Source organism: Chinchilla lanigera, unplaced genomic scaffold, assembly GCF_000276665.1.
Source record: "Chinchilla lanigera isolate Chin_1 unplaced genomic scaffold, ChiLan1.0 scaffold00027, whole genome shotgun sequence".
Classification (NCBI taxonomy): domain Eukaryota; kingdom Metazoa; phylum Chordata; class Mammalia; order Rodentia; family Chinchillidae; genus Chinchilla; species Chinchilla lanigera.
The window spans coordinates 18,797,907-18,809,270 of NW_004955428.1; positions in this window are offsets into that span (position 1 = coordinate 18,797,907).

Below are 11,364 nucleotides of genomic sequence, written 5' to 3' on the forward strand. Positions count from 1 at the left end.
GGCATGTTTGTCAATATCAAATGGGTAGGTCTGTTTCTGAGTTTTCTTTTCTATTCAATAGGGTCATCTTTATGCCATTCCTTTACTGCCTTGACTGTGGTTTTATATTAAATTCTTGACGGTCACTATAAAATTTTATGCATCTGAGCTTTTATAATAAACTTCTCAAAGGCAGGGCCTATATACCTGAAGAGGCTGGAGTAAATTCAATTGAAAATCGTCAAATTTAATGAGAAAACCCACCTGATGTCATGCTTACTTTATTCCCATATGCTTGAGTCCAGATTTGGGGTGGTACATGGTCAAGAGGGATGCCTTCATGTGCCCACCTATCATGGTAAGTAGGAAATGTCCTGTTTATTGTTATCATAGTTGAGAGCAGACAGCTTCCCAAATCCAGAAGTATAGGGATAAATAATAAAAATATCTGCATGATATTTTACTGATGTATTTGTCAGTTTTTCATTGCTGTGGCCAAATGCCTGATATGTACAACTTAAAGGAGTAGAGATTTATTTAGGCTCACAGTTTCAGAGGTTTAAGTCCATGTTTGGTGGGTGTCTTAATCACTTTCTTGTTGCTGAGACAGAATATCTGACACCAGAGTTAAAGGAGGAAAAGTTTATTTGGCTCACATTTGCAGAAGTTTCAGTCCATAGTTGGCTGGTTCCAAGGCAGGAATGGCATGGAAGAGGTGTACTGCAGAGGAAACAGCTCATGGTGTGACAAGGCAGGCAGGAAGCAGCAAGCAGGGTGCAACAAGTAGCAGCAACAGCAACAGCAGCAGCAGCACAAGAGCAGCAAGTAATGGCAGCAATACTCTTTCTGTCCCTTATATTCTATCTAGGATATACACCCGTAGGGTAGGTAGCACTCACACCCAGGGTAAACTTTCCCATTATCACATCTAAACTATGTCAAACCAATCAGTGGACTAATTTAGTAATCACATATCCTTAATACCAGCATCACACACTCTAGGTTCAGACACTTCTGAAAAGCCACCTCTGAAAAGTCACCTCTGAAAAGCCCTACCTAGGCATGAAAGTTTGGTGGGGAGCAGCTAGACACAAAATATAATAGTTGGCCTCAAAGTAGAAATGTCATGGCAGAAGGGTGTGGTGGAGCAAAGTGGCTCACTTCATGGAGGGTAAGAAGCAAAGCAGGGGAATAGCACTAGAGAGGAAGAGGCTCAGGACCAATATACTGTAGTTCCTAAGGTCATGTGCTCACAGCTGTACCCAGAAGCGCGCTTTCCTATCTCTTAACCCAGTCAATTGACAGGCTCACCCACAAGGAGTATGTGTACAAAACTTACTTACCTCTTCTGTTTGTGAGCAGATTTTTTTCCTCATGTATACATAATGTACATTACTTTGAATGTCTGTGTAAAGAACTTCTCAAATTTGTTTGATTTCTGCAGTTGGATAGGTTGATTGAAGGTAGAGGAAGTTTTTAACTTTACTGTTCATTTTGTTAGAAATGGTTGAGGGCTGAATGGGCCTCCAGAAAGGATATGTGTATTTACACTTGCATCAACAGTGCATAAGTGTGTCCATTTCTTTCTACCCAGGATACTTCTCCCTTTTGAGGATCTTCTCATTTATGAATTTGACAGGTAAAAAAGGATACCTTTAATTGACATTCACTTTATTACTAGTTTGAGCATTAATAATTTTTCTTTATTCTTTTGTGAGTTGATTATCCAGATCTTGTCCATATTTCTTTTGGGGCATTCTGTAGTTCCTTACTGATTTTTTAATTGATATTTTCTTTCCTTCGCTTCTATATTTAATTTTATTTATAAACAGGAACACAATGCTGTGAAGTTCTACTGCCTTCCCTAACTTCCATTCTCAATTTGTTCATCATGGTCACTAGATTCTTGTGAGTCCTTCTTATGAAACATTAATTTGTGCACACATGTTTATATCTTTTTATGTAAATAAAGGCAATCCATACACATATTGTTTTATATCTTGTTTTAAAAAATGTTAATGGTCATTCTTTATTCATATATTCAACCAATATACTTGGAAGACCTACCATGGGACAGACACAATTCCAGTTATGTGGCTACATTTGGAAGTAAAAGAGAAGTACTTCCTTTGGAGTGCATTATGGGTATGTGGCTACTTCTTTTTCACTGCTCTGTAGTGTTCCATATGTAAAAGAAACAATTTAACCCTCTCTTAATGTATATTTAGTGTTTCCAGGTTTTTTGTTATTACTTATAATACTACATAATCTTTTGGCATAAACTTTTGATCAAAATGTTCACATATCTACAGCATAAAACCCTAGATGTAGAATTTTTGGGTATTTATATTTTGGGTAAGTTTGCTATGAAAATGTGAAGCATCTATAAAAGTAGAGGGAATATTGCTTCAAAATTGATTTTTATGTATTATTTTGAAATAGAATTCATTTATTATAACAAATTCTATCTATTATATAATCTATTCTATTAAATTCTATCTATTATATAATAAATATTATTCATTTATTATAAGTTGATAGGACAGTTTTAGAGTGACAGAAAAATTAAGTGGAAAGTAAACTTTCTCACGCAGTGTTTGTGTAGGTGTGAGATTTAGACTTACTTGGGTCAATACCACAGAGCATGATTGTGGGATCACATGGTAAGATGATGTTTAATTTTGTAAGAAACCACACTGCCTTCCAAGTGACTATCCGAGTTTGCATTCCAATGGCAATGAAAGAAAGTTTTATAGCTCTCCCTTCCTACCAATGTTGGGGTTATCATTGTTTTCGATTTTAGTTATTCTAGGTGCACAAGAGGTTTCTCACTCTTGTTCTCACATGCAGTTCTCTAATGACATGACATGTTCGCATCTTTTCACATGTTCATTTGCCATTTGTTTATCTTCTTTTTTTTTTTCCGGTACCGGGAATCAAACTGACGACCTCATGCTTTCCAGGCAGGCGCTATGCCGCTGAGCTAAATCCCCAGCCCTGCCATTTGTTTATCTTCTTTGGTGAAGTGTAGCTTTAGTATTTTTGCTCATTTCTAAATTGGGTTATTTTCTTTTTGTGAATTTTAAGAGTTCTTTGTGCATTTTGGAAATCACTCCTTTATCAAATATATGTTTTGCAAATATTTTCTTCTAATCTGGCTTGGCTTGTGCTCTTAAGTGTCTTTTGAAGAAATTTTTATTTTTTTCAGTAGTAGGGATTTTTTCAGGGCCTTCACACTGTACTATATCTCCAGCCTTTTTAAAATTTTGAGACAGGGTTTCACCAAGTCACTAAGTTGTCCAGGCTGACCTCAAACTTCTTATCCTACTGCTTCAGCCTCCCTTACTGCTTAGATTACAGGCATAAGTCGCCATGCCCAGTTGAAGTTTTTTTTACCAGTACATATTTGCATTATGTAATTATTACATTCCTCATTCGGAGTTTGCACGTGTGCCTAACACATCTTAATTCTGTTTTCTTCCCTTTCCTCTCCCAAGCCTCCCATCTCCATTTCTTGGTCTCTTTCCCTTTAGTAAAAGATCTCTCCTTTTCCTATGATCTATCTTTTGTTTTACTCTTTAATTTATTAATATTTTAGGTTTTTGGGAGAAATTATGCAATATGTAAGCTTGTGTAGTTTATTTTACTTAACATTGTGGTGTTAAGGTGCATTAATTTTCCTACAAATGACCCAAATATATCTTTCTTTATGTCAGAGTAGTACTCCATTGTGTGTAAACACTACATTTTATTTATCCATTCTTCTGTTGACAGACACATAAGCTGCTTTCAAGATTTAGCTATTATAAGTTGTACTGCTATGAACATGAATATGCATGTATCGCTGTAATATGATGTCTTTAATTCTTTTGGAAAGATATGTAGAAGGGGAATAGCTGAGTATAATAGGACTTCTAGTTTTGGTTTTTGAGGAATTTCCATAATGGTTGTACTCTTACATTTCCATCAGCAATATAGAAGGGTTCCTTTTTTCCCTACATCCTTGCTAGCATTTATTATTATTTGATTTTTCTGTGATTCATCTTAAATTTTTTAATTTTCATGAAATACAACTTAGCAATTGTTTTCTCATGGATCATGGTCTTGATGTTGTCTCTAAAATTTAGTGATAAACTCAAGGTCATTTTTGGTCTGTAATCTATTTTGAATTTATTTTGTGAAAGGTATGAAGTCTATGTCTAGATTCATTTTCTTGTGGATGTAGATATCTATTTATTCCAGTACCATTTATTGGAAACATCCATTGATTTTTAAAAACACATGTCAGAAGACGAGTCTTTGTCTCTTCATACTTCAAAGTCCTGCTTATTACAGGGGTGCCTCAGTTCACAAACTTAATTCATTCCATAGTTCTGGAAAAGATGGCCACATTTGTGTTCACGGGGGAAAGACAGCTGTCGTCCTATTCATCGTCCAGTGCAGGGTTTGTGAACAAAAACAAAATGTTGCCAAGTGCTTCTGTTTGCAAACCAAATTGTTTGCAAGCAGAAGTGTTAGAGAGCTGAGGTACCAGTATAATTTGTCCTTTTCTAGTACTTTCTCTCTGTAGAAATGATTGACATATTATGAAGATATTGCACTCTTAAGCCCTTACTGGCTTAGATTATTTGCCCTGTGTACTAGGATAATTTAGGATTTTAATTTCCTGTCTTTTGGTTGCAAGTGAGAAATTCAAACTCAATCTGGTGAAGCAAACAAGGGGAACTTATTGACTTAATAACTGAATGACTCATTAATAAATTTAGTTGAGGTATACAAGGTGAAATAAAATTATAAGAGACAATTGCTTTGAACTAAGTTCCTCTTGCACTGGGTCCCTACAGACCAGACTAAAAATCAAAATGGAGTCATTCAAACTGAAGTTCCATATCACAGAGCCGAAACTAAGGTGTTTATCTGACTTTGAGAGATAAAAGCTACATTTCTCAAATAAGCTACTTTCAATCAGGATGATAACGATGTTCCCTTTGCATTAGTCCTTAAAAACAAAAATGTTACCTGAAATATCCTGATGGTAATGAATCAGTGATTTTCCTGTGCTGTCTTCCTGTCTTCATTTTACAAGGAAAATAACTTTGAAATAACCAACTACTTTTCTTTTTTTGTTTCTGCTTTGTTTGAACCCTTTTCTGTCTGTACAACCAATCTATTCTGCTCAGTTCATTGTCATTTTTACTCTATTTTATGGAATGAAGCATTGTTTGATTCTGGAATCAAAAATGAAGCCAATTAAGATCTTTAGATAAACCTGTTATAATCTTGTCCATTGATGATGAGGATGGAGATTTAAACATTGTCATCAAAGTCCAGTTTTTCTCTCATCTCTTAGCTTCATTTTTAATGTGTAACATTCAGTCATATTTACTAAGCATCTAGTTGGCCCCAGACTCTGCTCTAGATCCTGGGAAAGTGATGGAATAAGAGAGGAAGTCTCACTTTGATGGAGTTCATATTCTACGAGAAGTGTCAAAACTCATTCTGATTGGACAGACTGAGGTCATGAACTTACCCTGACTCCATCACTTGGATGGCATGACACAAATGTGGCTTAGGACTGGCTGTATGATGTATTCCTATGACTGGGGATGGTATTGCACCTGGACCACCTGGTCTGACAGTGATACAGAGTTTAATGCCCAAATGAATATCTAGGCTATTGTTAAAAAAGTCAGAATGGATGCTAGGAGACAAATGACAAACTTTCCCTTCAGTTGATTTCTTTGGGATTACTGACGGGAAAATTCTCTAAGAATCTATTTATTTAGCAGTGGTTCTCAAAAGAGAAGATGTATGAGGATCACCTGGAAAGCTCTTCCATCATACACAATCCTCAGGCTTCATCTCTTAGACTCTTGCCAATGAACTGAAAGCTGAAGTTACCATAGAGGACCTCTGAGAAGACTCCTTAAAAGGCAAATATGCTAGGTCATGCCTTGTTGTCTGTTCTGCCTCTTTCTTCCTATTGCTTAGAGTTGAATAATGTTATGACTTGTGTCTAGATGTGCCCTCAAAACCTCATGCAGTCATAGGTGGGGCTTTTCAAAAGTGACTGTATCTAGGATTGTGATGCTGGAGGAATGGTATGTGGTTACTAAATCAGTCTATGGACATAGTTGACATAATTCTGGGTGTGGATAATGGGAATGCCCAACCTGTGTGTGGGTGACACAACTCAAAAGGCAGTTGGCCTGGAAGGGATGAAAGAGAGAGGTGGGCAGGCTGCTTCCTAGCTACTTTACTGCTTTGCTGCTTTCCTGTCTTCTGCCCACCATGAACTATTTCTCCTCTGTTATGCTCCTCTGCCATGCCACCATGCCTTGGAGCCGGCCAACTATGAACTGAAACCTCTACAAATTGTGAGCCAAAATAAAATTTTCTTCCTTTAACTTTATGTGTCAGGTATTTTATCTCAGCAATGAGAAAAGTAACTAAGACAAATAGTCACAATGTTCTCAGCTCCAGCAGTCCCCTTGGAACATTACCCCAGCATTACCATGGAGCCCTGTGCTGAGAATGGTGGCCACAGAGATGGGAAAGCCAAGTCTCTGATGATCTGGGGTAGCCATACATGCTCTTGAACACTTTTCTATGAATTTCTTATGTTTAAAGCCTTCATTATTTTTACATTTGTGTTGTATAATGCTGATTTTAATCCTACTTTCTTCACTCTCGACCTGAATATTCTGCTGCGTTTGAGGTTGAAAGTAGATAACATATTGAAAACACTCCCTAGTTGAGTTTGATGTGCCTTTGTTGTAGTCATTTGAGGACTATCATCTTAATATTTATAATTTTGACTTTGTAGGATCAATGATAACAATAAACATGATCATTAAATGGAAGAGGAATTAGTCAATTGTCCTGATTTTTGTCTTTTGATGTTCTGGAATGTCAGATTTGAATGAGAGGACCAGATAGAGGCTAGTGAAGGGTCCTTCCCCTGCTGCTTCTAATATAAAGCATGTTTTCTTTTTGTCTTTTTTAAATCAGGGTCTCATGAAATTCAGGCTGGCCTTGAACTCACTATGTAGCTGTGGCTGGCCTCAAACTCGAAGTGATTCTCCTGCCTCAGCCTCCCAAGTACTGGGATCACAGGCATGCTACATAAAGCATCTTTTTGTGGACCAAACTGCCTTTGTCTAGTGGAGTTGGTAGGGAACAGGTTTACAAAGATTAGATATCTTCTAATTTCTCTTTCTATCCTAAAGATGCAATACATCTCCCCAAATGTAACAGTAATCTACTCCACTATTATAAAACATAAACAAAAATCTTTTAAGGCAGAACTGGGTTTCCTCCACATTCACTTACTGATGTCCTAACTCTCAGTACTTCAGAATGGGATTGCATTTGGAGACAGAGCCTACAGAGGGTAATTACTGGTAAATAAGGTCATGAGAGAAGGTCCTAATTCATCATGATTGATTTCCTTATAAGAAGAGGATACTGGGAAGACAGAGGCACAAGATTATACTACACTAGGATAAGAAAGAATCATGTATATACACACCTACATATATAATTGTGAAGAATTGGTTCATATTATGGAGACTCAGAAGTCCTATTGTATTATTCTGCTGTAGCACTGTAATAAATACCTCATATAATAGATTTATAAAGGGAAAGATTCATTCTGGCTCATAGTTTTGGAAGCTCCATTTCACGATTGGTTGACCCCATCACTCTGAGCTTGTGGAGAGACATTACATCATGACAGGTGTGTGCGACAGAGCAAAACCATTCACCTCATGGACTGGAAGCAACAGAGGGAGTGAATGGGAGTGCGGTTCCACAACGCCCTTCAGAGACACACACCGAGTGTGCCCAGGACCTCTGCCAAAGCTCTACCTTGCAAAGATTCTACTCCTTCCAGTATTGACACACTGGGGACCAAGTCTTTAACACACATGCCTTTATTTTTTATTTTTTATTTTTTTTGCAGTACCGGGGATCAAACTCTCGACCTTGTGCTTGCCAGGCAGACGCTTACACCACTGAGCTATATCCCCAGCCCCCACATGCCTTTAAATGACACCAAAAATACAAATTACAGCACCTATGATTTGTTGTCTGCAAGTTGGGGACCCAGCGGAGCCAACGGGTTCCCAACCCAAAGGCTTAGGAGGCAAGGAAGACATGATGCTAGCCTGGTCCCAGGGCAGGAGGAGACCAACGGAGGTGTTCCACCTTTAATGGTGCAGCAGAAATAAAATGGGGCAATTCAACCTTCTTCCATCCTTTGTTCTATTCAGGCTTTCAGAGGGTTGGATGATGCTTATCCACATTGGGGAGGATCATTTACTTACTGCAGTTCACCAACTCAGATGTTATGCGCCAGACATACTGTGACACAGTCAAATTAACACATGAATTAACCAGCACAACAATAACTACAAGCCAAGTGGAGAGACCCCAGGAGGAATGAATACTGCTCTCACTTTGACCTTAGAAGTTTCCCCTCCAGAATGTAAAAAATAACTTCTGTTAAACCACCAGTCTCTGGTTCTTTGTTATGGCAACGTTAGAAAACAAATACAAAGCCCAGTTACTTCCTAGACTGCATTGTGCCAGATTTGTGATGTACAGAAAATTGATTTAGAATAACAGAAAACAGGACTTCTGTTACCCATGTCCAGCATCTGAAATCATGTATAAATAAGAAAAAAAAAGAATGCGTCTCATGTCTACCTTTGCATGTACAGTATCATGTAATGTGGATGAAGTCGGTGTGCCTCCCATTTGTCAGATAATAAAAGACTGAATTCTTCAATGTATTTATTCTTCCTAAATATAATAAATGCTTCCTAATGCAAGATTTGGAAAAGCTGAATTTATAATTAACATGGAGGCTTATCAGATATAAGTTTTTGTTAACACAGTAGATTATCACAGTGCTTATTTTTATATTGGGAATAAAATAAATATATGTTTATAACAAGCCACTCATAATTATCCATACGCCATAATAAACTTTGATAAAAATTGTCCAAGTACACAAATAATGGCTTAAAGTGATATTCTTACTCATAGTGTTTACTGAGTTTCAAATGCTGTGTAGTAAACATAATTAGGATTTCAGGTAACTTTAAGTCTTCACCAATGCATTCAACAGTTCCTCGAGGGTAAACACTCCTTTAACATCATCCCGGAGAACAAAGAATTACTGATCAGTGACATTCATTAGAATTAGACAATAACTGGAAGAGATTTCTGGAGATTCAAATGGAGCGATAAAACAAGATCTTTTAAAAATATTTTTCTTTGATGCTTCTATATGAGCTTTTAAATATGTTATTTGATTATATTTTATTATTTGAATTGCCTTTTTTCTGTTCTAGAGCCTTGTACCACACATGTGATTGTGCTTAAAAGTTAACATTGTCCTCACAAATATACATCATCAATGTCATGACCATATCACTATTCTGCAAATTTTTTTGCTTTATTGTTGCTATGTTTTGTTTTTGCCTGAGGCAACCTCAAAAAAGGCATAATATTTGCAACAGGACAAATGTAATATAAATTTTGTGTGTTCCAAATATACATATATCTTGTTTTATATAGTAATTCCAGTCATTACCTTTTCATTGTTATAAGTACTCTTGTCTTGAATTAATTTTGTATAAATCACAGATTTATTTCAGTTGCTTCTCAATTTCTTAAAAGTTGTTTGATATCCCCTCTATTTGACTGAGGTCCTAACAAAGGGGATTCAAGCTCAGATAAATTCCAAGGACAAGTAGGTAGCAGAAAGGTATAACACTGTGTTTGTGTATCTGTGTGTGTTTGTCTATGTGTGTATGTCTGTCTCTGTGTGTGTGTCTATGTGTGTCATCATATAGTTGTGTATTTGTGATTGTGTGTGGTTAATTTATGTCTATGAATAATTGTGTGTATGTGAGCACATGTGGATATTTGTGTGCATGAAGTGAGAGATGAAGACCCTGGATAACTCACTGTACCTCTAAGTGTTCTTGTTCACAAATTTATAAACTACCAGGCTGGTCAAACAAAACACAATAGGAAATACTTGCTCAGAATCTGAAATATCTTTGTTGTACAAGGATTTTATTTCTTTTTTGAGATAGGGTCTTGCTATGTATCTCAGGCTAGCTTTGAACTCACTGGGTAGTCTAGGCTGGCCTTGAACTCATGGCAATCCTCCTGCCTCAGCCTCCCAAGTGCTAGGATTACAGGCATATGCCACTACACCCAGCATGATTTTATTTATAATAAAAAAATTTTTAAAAGCATATCTTAGCAAGTTAGCTTTGCCTAAGGTTTTGATGTAGATTTAGATTTGATTTTGCTACTTCAGTGTTACATACTTCATCTGTCTACTTTTTTAGATGAGGATATTAGCTTAACCATTCAGAATTAAAGAATAAAATGAAAAAAAAGTGACACTATCTAGTACAGTGTTAGAAAAATATTTTCAATACATTTTTGTTAGTGTACAAGCAAAATCATTATAGAAATATTCAGTAAATATTTACCAATAAAACTCATTCCAGTGACTGAGGAATAACTATATCATATAACTCAGTGCTGTAAGATCCAGTCATTTAAAAATATGTTATGGAATCTGCGTAGCCACAAGAACAATATTCTAATTTTAAGCAAAATAATCTGACCATAAAATTTTCCGTTTATGCTGGTGGCCATGTAAAATACACATACAAAAATATTACAAAATACATACAAATGAGAATTCTGTGCTATGGCTTATACTGTATGTAGATGCGCTGCTTCATAGGCAGGGTTTTTGGAAGAAGATTGGGCCATGGGGGCACTTGTAGTTGACTTCTTGGTAGGAAGTGGGGCCTGGTTAAAGGCAGGTCACTAGGAGAGGAACCGGAAGGCCTTAGCTCCTTCCCACATCTCTCTTTTTTCTCTCTACTTCCTAATTGCCATGACACGAGCAGTTTTCCTCCTCAGTATCCTTCTGTTTTGTTGTTTTGCCCTGGAGCCAGCCGAGGATGGACTGTAACTATGAATCAAAGCAAAGTTGTCCTTCTTTATGTTGCTAGTGTTGGGTGTTCTGTCCGATCCATGAGCAAAGTGACTAAAACATTGTTATAATAGTGTAACATGGGAGTCTCACATCTATTTTTTACACTTTAAAAATGTTGTTTTATTGCTTTATAATTGACAAGCAGATTTATTGAAATTTAGGAGAAAAACACATCATGGAATTGTATTTGTACTTAATACTCGAATCTTTGATATGCCTCATGGGATGGAGCCCTCCCAGCCTGGCCCAGCTGGGGTGTCCAAAGCGAACTTACCTGACCCCTTTGCCTGGAAAACCTGAAGGTCCTTCCATATGACTCTTAGCTTCCTTTGCTGAAAAGTATTTCTTTT